The 18486-nt window shown below is 38.8% G+C and overlaps 1 pseudogene; it reads right to left on the bottom strand.

Moving 5' to 3' along the window:
- Positions 1-294: 294 nt before the first annotated feature.
- On the bottom strand, positions 295-2763 carry LOC125190404 (receptor-like protein 33; annotated as a pseudogene).
- Between the last annotated feature and the right edge of the window lie 15723 nt (positions 2764-18486).

The following is an 18486-nucleotide window of genomic DNA, read 5'->3' on the forward strand; positions in this document are numbered from 1 at the left end:
AAGAACCTCAAATTACTAGCTTTGGTTACGTTTTATTATTTATTTAGTTATAACTATTACTATGTCTTACTAAAACTCCAAATTAACACATACACCAACAAATTGATTGATCTAATTATAAATAAGATATATCACAAAATATAATCATACAACAGAATTTCGAGCACACAAATAAAAACACAATATGCTAATCAAACACAAGCCAAATTACACAATGAACCATTAGTGATGAAGTCTCCTAAGCCCATTCCTCCACTCTTCTCTTATTCTTACTCTTCTTTGGTGTCTTCTTCTTCATCCTCTCTCGTAGAATATCTTGTCTGCAATCTCCTCTATCTTCTCGAAGTATCTTTCTCTCAAGCTTCTGCAACATAACAGTGTCCATGCGACGCTTGCTATTCCCACAACATAACCAGAAGCAACAAACACATATCCCCACTCAATCCTGTGATGGTGATGGACCAGGTGGATGAGGGTTGTTGAAACTTCCGTTGAGTGGGTAGCCAGATAACCCCGCGTTTCCTTCAAATGAATCTGCTGAAAACGTTTGAAAGTGGCTGCTGGTTGGGATCGGTCCAGTGAGATGATTGTAAGACACATTCGAGAATGATAGGAAATCGAGTTTTGTGAGCTCTTCTGGTATTCTTCCGGTGAGCTTGTTTGAAGAGAGGTCGAGCAACCCAAGCTCTGCCAAGGCACCCAATGATCTTGGGATTGCATCAGTGAGAGAGTTGTGGGATAAGTTGAGAAGATAGAGTGAGGTGAGATTACCAATTGCATCTGGTATTGTCCTCGAAAATGATTGGACGACAAATCAATGGATGTAAAGTCGGGCCAAATCTTCACAAGCTTCACCTCAACTCCTTTGACAGTTAATACCACCTCATCCCGGTAGTAATAAGCGATTCCTAGAAAATCAGAGTTTGAACGCCTAGGCCTTGAATGTGCTTGACTCTGTAGCATCATTCCGCTCCAGCTTGAGAAGTTTAGTGAATCCAAATTGCCACTGAAATCATTTGAAGATATATCCAAAATCTGAAGATTTGGCCAACTTTTATTGCATGTCAATTCCCCATGAAATCTGTTCGAGCGCAACACAAGAACCTTCAAGCTCACTGGCAGCGCCCATGCAAGGAAAACTATCACTGGAATCGTTGCTTCCTACATTCATGACCTCTAATTTTTCTTAATTTGCCAATGTCTTTGGAATCTTCCCACCTAATTTGTTGTCACTAACATCAAAGGTTTTCAGGACACACCGTTGGAAATTTGCATCAGGGATAACACCATTGATGTTGTTTCCCCTAAAATTTAGCACCTCAAGGTAATAACTTTCTTCCAATAGGCAGTGAGGTATGCTACCAGTTAAGTTACTGAAAGACAAGTCGAGAACCACAAGTTGAGGTATAATGCAGATGGAAATTGGAATTACTCCGGTTAGGCTATTTTCCGAAAGAGAAAAGAATCTCCGTACGGAATAATCAGATAGGTTTAATAGTGAAAGAAAGCGAAACTCAAAGCTCAACGCGTTAGAGTGCAAGTCAAGGGTTGTAACTGTATGAGGTATATGGTAAGGCTTTTGCAAACCAGTCAGAAGATTAAGCGAAAGGTTCATGATCATAATTTGTTTCTCCCATATCCACCTAGGAATATTCCCTCCTATATAATTGTTTGAGAGGTCAAAAATTGTCAAATATGATCCATTCCTAAGATCTGGAAAATTGTACAGATTGCAGGAAGAGAGGCCTAACCCATTTAAATCGGGATATCGATGCAAACTTGAACTCATGTTGGTTATGTCAACTGACAAGTTGTTGTTAGAAAGAGTAAGATCCCAAAGACGAGGAAAACTTCGAATCTTATGCAGTTTGAAAGTGCCATTGAACAAGTTGTTAGAAAGAGTGAGCCATGATATGTTTTGAAAGTGGAAGAAGCAGTTAGGAATAGGACCTCCTATCCTATTACCACTCAAATCGAGCCAATCAAGGCTAGGCTGGTTTTCAATTGGAAATTCTTCAATTTGTCCATTGAATTGGTTGTTGTATAGAAGAAGCGTACGAATTGAAGGCAGGACAAAAAGATGGTGAGGAATGGTGCCGTTCAATGAATTGTGGCTTATGTTTTGAAAGTGGAAGAAGCAGTTAGGAATAGGACCTCCTATCCTATTACCACTCAAATCGAGCCAATCAAGGCTAGGTTGGTTTTCAATTGGAAATTCTTCAATTTGTCCATTGAATTGGTTGTTGTATAGAAGAAGCGTACGAATTGAAGGCAGGACAAAAAGATGGTGAGGAATGGTGCCGTTCATTGAATTGTGGCTTAAACGTAAATAAAAGAGGTTTGTGAGACCTTGAAAATGCAAGTGAGATAGTGAGCCCATTAGATTATTATCACTAAGGTCTATTGATTCAAGATTCTTGCATTTATGAAATGAAGGAATTGAACCAGTGAGAAAGTTTCCTGATAAGTAGAGTTCATCTAGCTCTGTTAGATTGGCCAGTGTCGATGGAATCGGTCCCATGAAACTAGAGCTTGTCAAATCAAGGTATGCCAAATATGGGAGGCGGTGGAATTGGTTAGGAATCTCACCTGTGGTGAAGTCATTGTATGTGAGCTGAAGCCTCGACAAGTATGTCAACCAGAAGAGGCTTGATGACTCACTTATTCGGCCGGTGATGCCCTCACGGTAGAAGTACAAACTGATAACGCGGCCAGAGTCATCACATCCCACGCAGGCCCATTTGCAACAATCATCTGTCTCATTCCACATCACCAAACATGTCGACATGAAAGGAGGCTGGAATACTAATTCTGTAACAGCCCGCTCTCCTAGGGTACAATAAATGCGGCAACTGCTACCAAACAGACTCGAAGAAATGAACAAAGCTAGGGTTTCATTTAAAGAATTTTGACCAAGAGATTTAAAAGAACTATCAGAGTATTTAAAGCGACAACTTAGCCTAAAAGCTTGAATGAGAAAGAGAAAGGGGTATCATAAATAACGATCAAATTCTCAAGAGTACGACATAATATTTAAGATAAAATCACAAGAAAAAGTCTAAGGCCTCAAATCGAAGGAAAGATGTAAATATCCAAAAACGACGAACTCTAAGGTACATCAAAACTCAGCGGAAAACGACCAAGAGAAAGAATAGCCATGTATGAAGACACAACTACGCTTGAAGTTCATAACATCCATCTTAATTAATTATCATGCTCAACACCCGCCACCGCTCGTCGTCATTCAACCTGCACATAAGGAAAACACATGCAGGGCTGAGTATTTTGAAATACTCAGTGAGCTCGTTGCCAAAACATTTTATAAGTTATGCCACCCTTACCAAGTGAACTCGAGTTTTACAATTTATCAAATCAAATATCATCGAGTGTCACAAAATATTTACATAAATTGGCCAATCAAATATCTCCCATTTTCTCATCAAAATCCACAATCATATCCATGGTGCGACGAAAGTGTGGCCACACTTTTCGCTCACGAGACCGGCCGACTAGCAAGGACGGCTCACGATCCCCTCGTGTACACAGCCTGGTAGGGTTTGCGGCCCGTACTCAGACCCGAATTCGTATAACATATCCAAAACCTTGGCCCAATGGAGAGAACTCACAAACTAGGCTTTAGGCACAATATCACAATAAAACAAATATATGCATGACATAACAGTTAAACCACCCTTATAACACCAATCAATATTTTGCAAGAAGTAAAAGAGTTTAATAATAAAGCCCACCTCGACTGCTTAGATTTCAAGTAAGTTTCTCTTTTCCTTTATCTGACTTTGCAACCGGGGTTTCACCTTTTAAATCACATAGGTACATACAAATCAAATTCACAATTCAAAACCTAATTCATGCATGTCTCGACGTTTTTCCCTTTTCCCAACGACTTAACTTAATATGACCAAACATAAACATGTTCACTATATATAATTTACTCGCATATCAACTCTAGATCTAACATCAACATATATCGCACATGAGTATTTTGCCAACACACAACACACACACACACTCGACACACACACACACACGCCACACACTCACGGTACACACACACATACACATGTTCCCACATCCCTTTTTATCCCTCTTTCACTCAACCAAGATGCATGAGGGTTCAAGAAGACCGATTAATCGGTTAGAAGAAGAAAAAGAACAAGCATAACTCTTAAACAAAAATACCTTTTTAGCAAAAACAATCGATAGAAACAAGGTAGAGACTTGTTTCATCAAAGTTCATGGATTAAACTTCATTTTCTTCTCAAAGGATGCAAGATTTATGGAGTAAAGTAGAAGAAAATTGAGAGAGAGTTGAGAGGGAGGGGGGGACGAAAGTATGGGGGCTAGGGTTTAGGAGTCCTCTTATTTATAGTGCTCAACAAGATCTTTAGGTAATTAGGATAGAATATTTGGTAAGATTTCATTCTCCACAATTAAATAAATAAAAATATTGTGAAGTAGGGAAGAAGAATTAACAAAAATAGAATAAGGCAAGGATCCATGATTTTCGAAAATTAGGCCTTCCAAATAGCCAAGATTTTGTTTTGGTATTTTTCCGGAGTAGAACAAAATATCATGGAGCAAAATTAAATAAATAAAAATTTCTCCCCCATTAGCCTAGAAATAGGCGTGTATTTTGAGCCTAATTAAGGCATGGATTTTTTTTTAATATTAATTAAAATAAGGTATGGTAAGGATCTCTTGAAGTATGGAAAGATTTGGTAGAATATTTAAATTCTAGGTATGGAAAGAAATCAAATAAGGGATCAATTAAAATAAAAATAATTCTTTCCTTCCCACAATAGGTGATTTTTGAAAATCACCAAGGAATAAGGGGGCTCGATTTTTTTCTCAACAAAAATAAGGAGCAATTGGGTCTTGGATTTAATTTGGATAAATATCCCAAGAATTAAATTAAATCCGGAAATATAGAATTTCCTTCTCCAAAATCATAGGGGTCGAAAATTCCAACTATGAGGAATAGTGTTATAGTATTTATGGAAATTTTCTCTAACATTCTCACTCACCCTTAAACAAATAATTCACCTTATAAATTAATTAATCACATAAATCTCATAATTCAATAAATCACATGCCACATCATAAAATCAATAAGTTTGACTTTTCAAACTTTCAACGCAACCCTAGACTCAACTCGGCCATAGCATCACATGCAATAAATGCATTCACGACTCCACGTTATCACTAGTAATTAAAAGGGCTCTAAAATTAGGGTTCGGAAATTCGGGATGTTACATCCTACCACACTTAAAAGAAATTTCGTCCCGAAATTTGGTACCTTTTACGGAAAGAGTTCCGGGTATAGCTCTATCATGTTATCCTCACGCTCCCACGTGGCTTTCTCGGGCCCGTGGTTTCTCCATTGAATTTTCACGAAGGCAGTGGTTTTATTCCTCAAGGTTTGGACCTTTCGATCTAAGACTAACTGGGGTTGCTCCTCGTAGCTCAGATCCGGGCTTATAGCAATATCCTCGTAACGAATCACATGCTTCGGATCGAACACGTATCTTCGCAGTTGCGCCACATGAAAAAAAACGTTGTGCACGTTCCCAAGGCTGGGCGGCAACGCTAAACGATAAGCTATGGGTCCTACTCCTTCTAGAATCTCGTACGACCCGATAAAACGTGGCTTCAGCTTGCCCTTGACTCCAAAACGCGCTATCCCTTTCGACGGGGATACTTTGAGGAAAAACTTTATCAGCAGCGTGGAACTGTAGGTTCGTCCGTCGAACGTCGGCGTACGACTTCTGTCTGTCCTGAGCTTCCTTCATTCGCGCGCGGATTTGTCGAACGATTTCGACCATTTCTTCGACTGCATCGAGTCCAAGCGCTCTTCGTTCGCCAACTTCATCCCAGTAGAGCGGAGATCTACACTTTCTCCCATAAAGTGCTTCGTATGGCGCCATGCCGATCATTCCTTGAAAGCTGTTGTTGTAGGCGAACTCGATCAAAGGGAGTGCGGTCTCCCAACTTCCGCCTCGGTCGAGCACCACGGCTCCTAACATATCCTCGAGAGTTAGTATCGTCCTCTCGGATTGTCCATCGGACTGTGGGTGAAAAGCGGTGCTAAAGTTTAAGCGTGTTCCAAGCTCGCGTTGTAGACTAATCCAAAATTTCGAGGTAAACTTCGGGTCACGATCAGACGTAATCGTCACTGGGACTCCATGTAATCGCACGATCTCTTGAACGTAGATCCGAGCTAACCTATCCGATCCATGGGTTACGGGGATGGGTATGAAATGCGCACTCTTGGTAAGTCGATCGATGATCACCCAAAACGCGGTGTTCCCTTTAAGGGTTTTCGGCAACGCAGTCACGAAGTCCATAGCGATGTGCTCCCACTTCCACTCGGGTATCTCAAGCGGTTGTAAGGCTTTCACCTGTTGGCAGGCTAAGCAACGCTCCACGAAAGCTGCGACGTCTCTCTTCATGCCGTTCCACCAAAAGGACTTTTTCAGATCCTGGTACATCTTCGTGCTCCCGGGGTGAGCAGTGTATGGGGTTTCGTGCGCTTCGCTCAAGATTTCATTCCTAAGACCTTCGTCGTTCGACACACACAGTCTCCCTTTAAAGGTAAAAGCGTTATCGGAAGCCTCACTAAAATTTCCGGATTCACCGGTTCTCACTTCGACTCGAATCTCCTCTAACCTCACATCTAGTCGTTGTGCTGCCACGATCCTCGTTCTTAGATCAGGTTCTACTACTAACGCGGCGATTCGACCTTTCACGGTATCGGGTGTTCTAACTACTTCTGTCTGCAACTTACTCAACTCTCGCACTAAACTTTCCTCTCCTGTTAGAAAAACAGCGAGTTGTGAATGGTCTCTACGGCTTAAAGCGTCTGCTACTACGTTTGCCTTGCCGGGGTGGTAGTTGATACCACAATCGTAATCCTTCACTAGCTCGAGCCATCTCCGTTGTCGCATGTTCAGGTCCTTCTGTTCGGAAAAGTACTTCAAACTCTTATGGTTCGTAAAGATTTCACACCTAACTCCGTAGAGATGGTGCCTCCAAATCTTTAGGGCGCGCACTACTGCGGCTAACTCTAAATCATGGGTGGGGTAGTTCAACTCGTGCGGTTTTAATTGTCGTGACGCGTAGGCGATCACCTTGTCGATCTTCATCAATACGCATCCTAATCCGACCTTCGCGGCGTCGGTGTAAACTACGTAGTTCCCTCCAAGCTCTAGCACAGCTAACACTGGTGTGGTGGTCAGCTTTTTCTTCCTTAGCGTCTCCAGCGCGATTCGTAGGTGCTCCGCGTGCTCCTCCTCGTCCTTCGAGTAGACTAAGATGTCATCTATGAACACTAAGACGAACGTATCTAGGTACGGGTGGAAAAACTCGGTTCATCAGGTCCATAAATACGGCTGGGGCGTTGGCTAGACCGAACGGCATCACGACGAACTTATAGTGACCATATCTCGTGCGAAAAGCGGTTTTGGGTATCTCCTCCTTGGGAACCTTCAGCTGGTGGTATCCGGATTTTAAATCCATCTTTGAAAACACGACGGCTCCTCGGAGTTGATCAACAGGTCGTCTTTCCTCGGCAGTGGGTAGTTATTCTTAAAGGTTAATTTGTTCAATGGCGCCTAAGGACACAGGTGCGGCTCCTGGTTCGAGATCGGTCGTGAACTCCAGTTGTCGATCTGGCGGCGGTCTTGATAACGCTTCGGGGAAAAAGTCTGGATAAATTTCGTATGACAGCGACGTCTTCGATCCTTCTCTCCTCCTTCTCCTCTCCGTGGAAGATAGACAAGGTAGACGGGGCGTCCTTTCTTTATCATCGCGGTGGCTTGTAACACGGAGATTATGGCGGTTCGCCGGTTCATCGAGATTCTGTGGTATACGATGGGTTCCTTATTCGGGGCGTGTAGGGATATTCGCCTCTCGTCACAGCGATTCGTCGCAAAGTTAGCGGTCAACCCGTCCATTCCTAAGATTACGTCGACATCTCTCATTGCCATAACTCGCAGATCGTGAGCAACTAACCTAGGTTCTCCTAGTACGATTCCTACGTTCGAGCAAGTTCGGGAAATTCTATAACACGACATTCGATTTCCTAGCAGCTCGATATAAGCAATTCGTAAATGCGAAATATTTCTCGTCTCGTTCTATTGGTCATGCCTACCCCTCCTGTTGGTGTATCACTTCAGCGCGTGTCTGTCTGTAGAACTTATTTCCCACGTGTATCTTAAAAGATTTAAGCTTTCGCCTTCCCTTGCCGTGTCGCATCAAGGACTAGAGTATGTATTAAGACTTAAATGTTAATCAAACGGTCTTAACTTGGATATGGACCGATTTCATTTCGAGGAAGCACCACAAAATGTCTTTCATCGGAAAGGCTCCAAACTTTATTAAGGAAACAAGAATAACATTTCTAGCTTCACACTTTCAAATCTCATCATTGACAATTGGTTTGAAACAAGGCAAGGACTAAGTTTCATTGAACATAACTCGTTCATTCTGAGAATTAAATAGTTTAGAGGTATCAAGGAAAGACCCATAGAGCTTGAGAATTTAATTCTGATGAGAGCTCGAAAGAACATGAGATGGGTCACGAAAAACAGGGTGAAACATATTCTGATGTACTGGAAAAATTATGATTCTCCCTATAAGTAGGGTTCAAGGAATGATCACGCAGTAATATTGAAAGAATGCAGTTGTGCAAGAAAAGACATGGGACAGTTGCACAACAAGATGAAATATACTTGGAAGAAAACAAAATGGGCAAGTACATTCACGAAATAAGGTAGTAAAGAGTGGAAACCACTCATTGCAAGATAAGGTAGTAGAAAAGTGTGAATTTCAATTTCGCGCAACGAGGTAGAAAAGAGTAGAAACAACTCATTGCAAGATAAGATATTAAGAAGGTGCGAATTCCTCATAGAATCTCAAAATGTGGTCTCGAAGGGGTCTCAGTACAATGAACGAAAAGGAGTAACGCAAATGCGAAAGTAAAATGGTAAGGTGAATAAAAGTTTTAGAAATCTTAAATCCCATACCAGACTGCCCGATAAAATTTGCAAAAATTTCGGACAACGGTTTTTTGATCGAAACATGTCAAGGCCTAAAACGATTAGTCGCGTCAAAATTTAGAAATATAAACAAATGTCATGAAGTAGCACCGATAATGGTTCAACGGTTTTGTTGAGGGCAACTCGAAGTGATTGGAACTTTTCGGAACCGTTAAGGAAGAAGAGAACATGATAGCCTTAACTTGGTGCTGAAGAAAGAAAAGTCATTGAGGGTGAAACAATACATGTAGTGAAACCGAGCTAAAAGAATTTCACTTCTACCAAAGAGAGCTTGCAACAAACATGGTTATAAGATAAAGGGGTGAACCAAAGTTTCAGGAAGAATATTCCATCCTTTGAAGAAAAGCAGGTCTGGAGATTTGATTACACTGAAGGTCATAACTACAGACAACTTTAGGAATGAAGTTCAATGACGGAAGCTCACAAAACCAAATATCGTTCTTATGAATTTGAAGAATACCACTCAAATGTGAGGTCCAAAGTTAAAAAGGGCAAACACAAATTTCACGCCAAGTGAGTCGTGACTCGATATAGGAAAAGAAATAATGGGTATCACTTGCAAATTGTGATTCAAACGAGGTGTTTAAATAGATAAGGGCTCATGGTTATTCAAAACTTCCCGAAAAGAACTTAGGATCCAAGTAGGTACTGTTGATTTTAAAAATCGGTCATTCTAACTACGATGGTCGCACTTCCTCGCACATCTCTCCCGAGCCTAATCATGGTAACGTCGTTCTATGAAACCGTGGATTCCAAGTCGAGATTCATCGTATCGTCGTAAATAACTAAATTTGATGGTCGCATCTTCAAAGCCTTCTTCTTGTCGTGTCACATAGTCCTTTCGATTGCCATTATACACGTGGTCCTAATGTGTCGTAAACGTCGTCGTATTTGTGTCGCGTCGCCACTTTGGCATGGTATGCAAGACTGCATAGTTTTATTAGATCTTGGTATGATCTCGCCATTGTAAGGGTACACTAAGGCTCGAAGTATACTTATTTTCGTTGGTTCTATCACTCAGGGAAGTGATACTGCAGTTGTCAACCTACAACTAAGTTCTAGCACGTTCAGTCTGGCCTACTTCTTAGGCACTCTATAATTTCAAGCATAGCTTGGAGTCTCATACTAGTCATTTCACGTTCCTATTGTTGATATAAGCGTTGTGATCGTATAACTAAGTCATGCTAGGTTCCAAGTAGTCCAGATCTAAGCATCTCAACATTTCAACATAAATCTCACGTAATCACATTCGCAACAAAGTTCCAAAGTTCCCCATTACCACACAAACTTCATCCATATATTGCACAATTAATAAGTTTATTTGAATAGCATATTTCACCACATAAATCATTTGATGTTCCATAGCATATCAAGCATCGTATATTAATATATGTAAAGATTAGCACTTAGTCGATGCATCATCTACAAAATCGCATTTCCAACTTCATGCAGTTCATGTCCATCTATTTCACAATCACATAATTGCAACTACACATGCGTCATACTTCGCCTTCACAATTTCAAAATCATATATTTTCAACCAAATATGCATTAAAATTTTTGTCTTCCAAGTAATCAACATGTACGTCCTTCAAGTTAAATTTGCAGTTTGAATATGTAATGACAAGTCTCAACATTAAGCAACACGTGTTCACAATCATACCTCAATATGTGATACATCATGCCTCATTATTAAACAAAAGCAATCATACATTTGCATGGTGTCTCCCATTTCATAACTTCACCACTTTTTTTTCCAAAAGCCATAGTATTTACTTCATATTTCACATAGGAGTTGCTTCGTAGCAGCTAAGTAATCACATTTCACATTTCACAAACTCGCATACTATACTTGACAGATCACCATTCGGGAAGCATCGCTTCACATTCATAACAATATTCTCAACAATTAAGGCATGCTTCTCACAGAAAATAACACCTTCCACCAAAATTTCCAAGAGCATAAAGTTTCAATCATAAGTCATAGTAATACATTGTACCTCTTTCTTCATGGTTGAACGGGACGAGGTGCGGTGTTGAGCCTCTCGTGTTCAGTTTATTAATATTAGAGTACAAGAACAAACTCCTATGTTTTGAACAAAGACTCTTGGGTCCAGAGCGGAAAGAACTGAGGCTCTGATACCAACTGTAACAGTCGCTCTCCTAGGGTACAATAAATGCGGCAACTGCTACCAAACAGACTCGAAGAAATGAACAAGGCTGGGGTTTCATTTAAAGAATTTTGACCAAGAGATTTAAAAGAACTATCAGAGTATTTAAAGCGACAACTTAGCCTAAAAGCTTGAATGAGAAAGAGAAAGGGGTATCATAAATAACGATCAAATTCTCAAGAGTACGACATAATATTTAAGAGAAAATCACAAGAAAAAGTCTAAGGCCTCAAATCGAAGGAAAGATGTAAATATCCAAAAACGACGAACTCTAAGGTGCATCAAAACTCAGCGGAAAACGACCAAGAGAAAGAATAGCCATGTATGAAGACACAACTACGCTTGAAGTTCATAACATCCATCTTAATTAATTATCATGCTCAACACCCGCCACCGCTCGTCGTCATTCAACCTGCACATAAGGAAAACACATGCAGGGCTGAGTATTTTGAAATACTCAGTGAGCTCGTTGCCAAAACATTTTATAAGTTATGCCACCCTTACCAAGTGAACTCGAGTTTTACAATTTATCAAATCAAATATCATCGAGTGTCACAAAGTATTTACATAGATTGGCCAATCAAATATCTCCCATTTTCTCATCAAAATCCACAATCATATCCATGGTGCGACGAAAGTGTGGCCACACTTTTCGCCCACAAGACCGGCCGACTAGCAAGGACGGCTCACGATCCCCTTGTGTACACAGCCTGGTAGGGTTTGCGGCCAGTACTCAGACCCGAATTCGTATAACATATCCAAAACCTTGGCCCAATGGAGCGAACTCACAAACTAGGCTTCAGGCACAATATCACAATAAAACGAATATAGGCATGGCATAACAGTTAAACCACCCTTATAACACCAATCAATATTTTGCAAGAAGTAAAAGAGTTTAAGAATAAAGCCCACTTCGACTGCTTAGATTTCAAGTAAGTTTCTCATTTCCTTTATCTGACTTTGCAACCGGGGTTTCACCTTTTAAATCACATAGGTACATACAAATCAAATTCACAATTCAAAACCTAATTCATGCATGTCTCGACGTTTTTCCCTTTTCCCAACGACTTAACTTAATATGACCAAACATAAACATGTTCACTATATATAATTTACTCGCATATCAACTCTAGATCTAACATCAACATATATCGCACATGAGTATTTTGCCAACACACAACACACACACACACTCGACACACACACACACGTCACACACTCACGGTACACACACACATACACATGTTCCCACATCCCTTTTTATCCCTCTTTCACTCAACCAAGATGCATGAGGGTTCAAGAAGACCGATTAATCGGTTAGAAGAAGAAAAAGAAGAAGTAGAAGAAGAACAAGCATAACTCTTAAACAAAAATACCTTTTTAGCAAAAACAATCGGTAGAAACAAGGTAGAGACTTGATTCATCAAAGTTCATGGATTAAACTTCAATTTCTTCTCAAAGGATGCAAGATTTATGGAGTAAAGTAGAAGAAAATTGAGAGAGAGTTGAGAGGGAGGGGGGGACGAAAATATGGGGGCTAGGGTTTAGGAGTCCTCTTATTTATAGTGCTCAACAAGATCTTTAGGTAATTAGGATAGAATATTTGGTAAGATTTCATTCTCCACAATTAAATAAATAAATATTGTGAAGTAGGGAAGAAGAATTAACAAAAATAGAATAAGGCAAGGATCCATGATTTTCGAAAATTAGGCCTTCCAAATAGCCAAGATTTTGTTTTGGTATTTTTCCGGAGTAGAATAAAATATCATGGAGCAAAATTAAATAAATAAAAATTTCTCCCCCATTGGCCTAGAAATAGGCGTGTATTTTGAGCCTAATTAAGGCATGGATTTTTTTTTAATATTAATTAAAAGTAAGGTATGGTAAGGATCTCTTGAAGTATGGAAAGATTTGGTAGAATATTTAAATTCTAGGTATGGAAAGAAATCAAATAAGGGATCAATTAAAATAAAAATAATTCTTTCCTTCCCACAATAGGTGATTTTCGAAAATCACCAAGGAATAAGGGGGCTCGATTTTTTTCTCAACAAAAATAAGGAGCAATTGGGTCTTGGATTTAATTTGGATAAATATCCCAAGAATTAAATTAAATCCGGAAAAATAGAATTTCCTTCTCCAAAATCATAGGGGTCGAAAATTCCAACTATGAGGAATAGGGTTATAGTATTTATGGAAATTTTCTCTAACATTCTCACTCACCCTTAAACAAATAATTCACCTTATAAATTAATTAATCACATAAATATCATAATTCAATAAATCACATGCCACATCATAAAATCAATAAGTTTGACTTTTCAAACTTTCAACGCAACCCTAGACTCAACTCGGCCATAGCATCACATGCAATAAATGCATTCACGACTCCACGTCATCACTAGTAATTAAAAGGGCTCTAAAATTAGGGTTCGGAAATTCGGGATGTTACAAATTCGCTCTTGAGATCAAGTAACAATTTTTTTTTATCATCAAGGCATTTCCCATCGACAAATATTACAAAGAAGAAGAAAAAGAGGTGGAGAAGAAATGAAAGAGACATTGCAAAGAATAGAGGTTTTGTACTATTATGGTATGAAATTCTTGAGTTGAGACGCTTGCTTTAAATATGCATTTGGGAAGACTTAGTCAGCTGATTTTTGGAGAATTGCACTTGCTTTTTAAAAGCAAATATATATTATATGTTGGTATAATCTTTATAATTAGTAGTGTGTCACTTTGTTCACTTGTTTTACTATGATGGAGCAACGGAAGCTGCTATGACGGAGCCTCGTCGGTTCATATGATTCTAGCTTTTTTGTAAATGCACTTTAAAAAAGAATGAGAGACAACTTTTTCTTTTTTTAATGTTTCAACTTAAAAGTTACTAAAATATTTTAATTTCTCTACCCAACTTTCACACTCACTGAAAAAAGTCATAATTCCACACTTATGTCTATCCAAAAATTCCAAATTAGAATGATTCAATAATTACTTTCTATAAATAAATAATTTAAAACTCAATATTGCAATTTGTATCAATTCATCATCTTCAATTTTTTTGTGACCGAACAGGACGAAGTTAGATGAGAGATTTAAATCTTGAGGTCTTTAAGAAACTCTATACATAAATTCAATTAGATATTGTTATAATTTAGAGTGAATAATATCACTTAAATAAATGATTAATGTACATTCAACATTCTTATCATACCAATATTGCACATACTTTTCGGGAATATGGTACCAAATTTCAGTAAATTACAAGTTTTAATAGAAATGATTATTGATTTATTGTAAGTGTAGAAATGATTATTAATAAATGTACTATAGATAGAGAAAGTGGTATGGCAAGTAGTATAAATTATAAATAGCTAATAGATTGATATATTATGGATAAATATGTTGCAAAATAATATCTATAAATTGAAATGAATTACTAATGTTTATGAATGTATTAAAATAAATAGATTATTTTTAGAAAATAGGAAGTATTATTTGAGAAACAAACAATTAGAGTTTTGGAATTTTTATGATATGACACTACACATAATGGCAGGGCCAGTCATATAGGCCAATTTATTTTAATCAAAACCCATTTAGTGTCAAATATGGTTAGACCATAACTGCACAACAAGATAAAGGATAAAACAAAGGAATCACTTTGGTCACATTTACTGGAGCGATGTTTCAATAGAATTTCAAAGTCGCTCCATTTTATATAAAATATAAAAAAGATACTCCACTTTTAACATAAAATTAAGAAGAAATAACACTAAGTCCGGCGTATTGAAAGGATTAAAGATATTTTATAAAGCTTATAGACCTTTTTAGATTGCATATATTTAAAGTGGTATATTCAAATGGTAATTATTATTAAACGTTGGATTTTAAGATCTAAGGGATATGCAGTAATTAAACTGTAGGGTAAATATGTAATCCTTTTTCTGTTATATCATATTAAGCGAGATTTAAGTTAATATGATTATGTTACCTTAATTACCTCTAACATAATTTAAACTTGCTAAAAAAGTGTAATGAGATGTTTTAAGATGGAAAACATATTTATTACTCCCTCCGTCAAGTTTGCCAGAGATTTTATATAGGAAAAATGGTGAAAATATATAGCATAATGTGATATTTATTTTATATTAATCTATACAATATATAAAAGGGGAGTTTTGGGAATATTCACAAAATTGCCATTATGAAATTTTTGTAATATTAATGAAAAAAAATTAAATGTGGGACATTATCTCAATATTTTTAAAAAATTAAATTAAAAATGTATAAACATTAGATTAAAAGCTAAAATAAATAAATCTGTTCATAATTCCCACGTCTTCTTCATTTTCTTTACCATTACTTCATTCCAACTCCACTCACTCCACTCTGCACGTTCAACGCGTGGGGTTGTATACACTTTGTAGACCAATTTCTTTAACACTTATTGTAAACTGTATCAGGAGATCATGACTCTCTGTGGCATACACGATGCAGAAGTAAAACCTATTCTTCTTTGCTCATTTAGTGACTGCACAGTCCGCCTCTACGACCTGCCTTCGTGAGTATCAGAAACCAAAATTCATAAAAGAAAATCTCTTATCTCGTCCTTTTACAGCCATCTAATTTTTTCTGTGTTTCGTGCTTCAAGACTCACGGAGAGGGGAAGGATATTTTCAAAACGGCCAGTTGAAGTGATTCGGATTGGCGTTGACGGACTATTTTTCACTTGTGATGGGACTGGAGAGGTGTCCATCTCTCATGCATGGATTAGTGGAGTGGATGTCATAGATGGAACTACCTAATTATTTGACATGTCTTATGTAGTAATGCATCGTGAATTTTAATCGTGTGGCTATTTTTATTTCTCCAAATGATTTTGTTGTATCTTACCTATATTCTAACATTAGTATTTAAATTTTACAGTTGGGTGGCAAATGGTGTCGTCGGTTCTCCTGCTTTTGCAGTCTTTGATCAAGGTTTGTACAATATCCAAAAGCTAAACTCGGTTCTCGAACATATATAGCAAGTATAGTTTGTTATATTGATTTTCTTTCCCGCTCATACGAAGGTTATGATGTTTTTCTTGGAAACTTTCGTGGATTAGTTTCGAGAGAACACATCAACACGAAAATCTCATCTTGGACAAGTTTGATACGAGCATATTCTAGGATTATCCTCATATCTATTACTACCTCCGTCCCCCAAAATTTGCTACACTTTGACCCGACACGGGTTTTAAGAAATGTAATAGAAAGTGAGTTGAAAAAGTTGGTGGGATGTGGGTCCTACTTTTAAAGTATTAGTTTTATAATAAAATGTGAGTAGGAATGAGTTAGTGGAATATGGGGTCCACTACCAAAAATGGTAAAAGTGAAGTGTATCAAATTTTTAGGGACGGATCAAAATAGTAAACTGTATCAAATTTTCAGGGACGGAGGTAGTATTTATTTAGTTATTGATTTCCATATCTTTTCATATATTATTAGGATCTCTATTTTCTTGTTCTCTAAGTCAGGGTAGTCCTATTTATAGGAGAGACATTGTATTCTTCTCAATCATTCAAGAAATATCAATTCAGTTTATCTTTTATCGTTTCTTTATCTTTTATTGTTCTTTATCTTTCTTGCAAGTTTTCTTATAAAAAACCCTAGAACGATAATTGGCTGCTCGACGGGAATTTCCCCGCGAACGAACCAATATCTTCATCGCGAACTCTCGCAGTTATCCCTCGATACGAGTCCCCTCGTATCAACTTGTGCTTTCATCCAGTCCTCAACCTCTCTGTCTCTATTTACCACCTTCAATCATCTTCATCCTTCATCCATGAATTCCTACAACTACGCCGACTATCACCATCGCCAATTTGACAGACAGTTCCCCTTGCCGCTGCCCATGCCGAGCCCCACATCGTGTTGGTACCCCCAAGAGACAAGACGTGCAATTTGGGTACTCCTATCCAGATATGGCGGCTGTCTCAAATCTGGAGACTCGGCTTGACAACAAAGATCGGTTCGTTGAAGTACTTCGACCTCCAGCACAGCCGCAACCGGATCCAGACCCCGCATATAATCAGTCGCACTATTCTGGTGCAGCGATGACAACTACTCCACACTACCCATGGATGCAGCCCTACCAGTACAACCTACCGACCATCGACTACTACCAACCATTGTCGTTATATCGGCAACCTCTCGATCCCCCAGTTTGGCAAGATCATTCAACGACCAATGATATCGGCCATACGGAGCCTCTCGACATGCCACGTGATCCGGTGACGCAGGAGTTGGAACCGAACCTATCGTTGGCTGCCTTGGTTTCACAGCTTGAGCGCTTGACCGCAGATGTCGAGCAATTGGTGTCACGGATGGATGCAAATGAACGTCTCTTAGGTGATCTATACGGACAGTCGCCGGGAGATCCACACGCTGCGAGGAGCCTTTGCCGCACAGCCGCCCCGCTTCCCGCTGCAGCTGCTGCCGCGACCTTGAATCTTCCCCCACCAGCTCCTCCGTGCAGCCCCTGTATCAATGGTGATGAGAGTGAATTGTTAGACGATGACCCACTCCCACCAGCTTTGATCTCTCAGTCGGGCGACCACGATACTAGTCGTCCAATAACAATGGAGATATCAAAGTGTGTGAATTCTTCTATCGGCAATAGAATAGATAAGGAGGAATTTCACAAGTTTGAGGACGTAAGTTCTAATGATGAAGCAAATCCAAATGATGGTGATGTTGCAAGAATTAATCAGCGACCATCTAACATGAAGACGGTGAAAGTGAACAGCCTGAAGCAAGAGCTTGAGACAGTTATACCCCAACTGGAAGATGAGAGAGAAAAAGGAAGTGATAGGAAGAGCCATTTTTAAACTGGAGAATTGGTTATAAAGGAGAATACAATCTTTCATCCGTTGGAAATATTGAAAAAGAAGGGGCAGAGGCAGATTTGTGTGTTTGACCCAGGAGGATACATTATTTGGTGTGTCGTGTTCCACCTTGAGGGCAAGGTGAATTTTAACTGTGGGGGAGTTGATACGAGCATATTCTAGGATTATCCCCATATCTATTATTTATTTAGTTATTGATTTCCATATCTTTTCATATATTATTAGGATCTCTATTTTCTTGTTCTCTAAGTCAGGGTAGTCCTATTTATAGGAGAGACATTGTATTCTTCTCAATCATTCAAGAAATATCAATTCAGTTTATCTTTTATCGTTTCTTTATCTTTTATTG

Source organism: Salvia hispanica, chromosome 2, assembly GCF_029641045.1.
Source record: "Salvia hispanica isolate PSC_SH4W2 chromosome 2, Shi_PSC_v1, whole genome shotgun sequence".
Taxonomy (NCBI): domain Eukaryota; kingdom Viridiplantae; phylum Streptophyta; class Magnoliopsida; order Lamiales; family Lamiaceae; genus Salvia; species Salvia hispanica.